Below are 1,767 nucleotides of genomic sequence, written 5' to 3' on the forward strand. Positions count from 1 at the left end.
CGGGGAGCCGAGGTAAGGTAGAACAGAAGCCTCTCTTCCCCTGACTTCTTCCCTTGGTTTCCCTTCTCTCTTGGTCGTAGCTGGCTCTTTCACCCGAAGGACAAGGAGAACGTAGCAGAGGAGACAACGAGAGAGGGCCTCGAGAAGCGGAGTTTTTATTGGGGCGGCTGCTCTTGCAGCTAGGGTCCGGCAATCGTCTCTTGCCAACTCGATATATACACGACTGTCTCTTCTCTGTGGCGGGTAGAGAAGTTCGCGAACGTGTGGTGTATAAGTAGTACTTATACATACACAGGAACGTTTCACGACTACATACAGGGATGGATTACATTGGTTGGGCGCAAGAGAGGAGGCCGCGACTCGTTTTCTGACTGCAAGAAGGGCAGCCAGAGAGCCAGCTGCTACCGCCAGCATCTACCGCCATTGCATTGGATGTTACGCTTCCGCCGATAGCCGAGGGGACCCGTCGTCCACCTCGCGTCCTCTCCTCGCTCTCTGTATATATCTCTCTGTGTTTCTTCTCTTTCGTTCTTTGCCCGTTCTTCTCCGTGTCCGCGAGTCGCGATAAGCTCCGCTGCCGATTCGATTGCCTTGCCTCCGCTTCGCCGCGCCTCGCTTCGCCGGAAGCTGCCCGGGACACAGCAGATGGCTGCCGACAGGGTGACAGAGGCACGCGTTACCAGTGTATATTGGCCCCGCAAGAAAACCAGTATTCCGGACTGTTCTTCGTTTGCCGATGTCGAGAGATGGACCTACCTGCTGCGGGAGCTTAACCTCCCCCTCCTCGAGTTTCAGCCGTTCCATCCGTTTTATCCTTTCCTCCCCTTCTTCCTCCCCCCATTCTATCATGGAAATGATAAAAACCAAACGGAGGGACGGAGGCCACTGTGGAAGGCCTTCTTTGATATCGTCGCGCGACGCGTTCCCCACGTGGTCGTATGAGAAATTGCGTTTTAATTAGGAGGAACGAATTACAAAGGGGAAAGAGAAGGAACGCCCGTTGTTGACCAGGTAATTACGACGAATCATACAAAACGCGACCGACGTTGAGCTTTCACCAGAAGGGCAAAAACATTCCGGGAGGAAGGATGGCGAAACACCTGCTGACGAAACGTTACGACTGTCTCACCGAAGGATAGATCGTCGATAAGATCTGTAATACAGAATATACAAGACAGGAAGCATCATCTGTGTTGCACCCATGTCCTAGCTAACCATAGAGCATGCGTTGAATCGGAATAAGCCAACGAAACTCGTTCGGTTGTTTCAGCTTGCCAGTGTATGTCGAGCACACGATACATAGAAAACTCGCAACTTTGTTTTAAGTGTATCGTCAAACGTCGAACACTCACATATATTTATACGTCGAGTCAAAGCTACCATAGCAAATCTTAGGAAGACACGGGTAAAGGTAGGAGAAAGAATCTCAGACGATCGGAGTAGAGCATTTCCATAGATTCAGAGAATCGGGAGGGTGGTTGCGTAAGTTGCAGCAAATGAGTATCTCCAAAGTTGGCAGAAGCCGGTCGATTCTATGGGAAACTGACGTTCGGGTCTCCCGATATATTTCACGGTTGGCTACGATGTCAGGCTGCGAGTTTATGATAATGATAGCGAATCGCAAGCTCTGTTGGCGCTATTTTCAGGTGAAACCAGGAGTAGTAGACGAGCCAACGAAAACGGCACGGGACGAAGAGAGGAGATGAGAGAGGAGAGAACAGAGAACGGTAGGTCGGTTGTTCCCTTTTCTCCGTCGCGGTGAAGAGG

The sequence above is a fragment of the Bombus impatiens genome, unplaced genomic scaffold (genome assembly GCF_000188095.3).
Source record: "Bombus impatiens unplaced genomic scaffold, BIMP_2.2 scf_0142, whole genome shotgun sequence".
Lineage (NCBI taxonomy): Eukaryota > Metazoa > Arthropoda > Insecta > Hymenoptera > Apidae > Bombus > Bombus impatiens.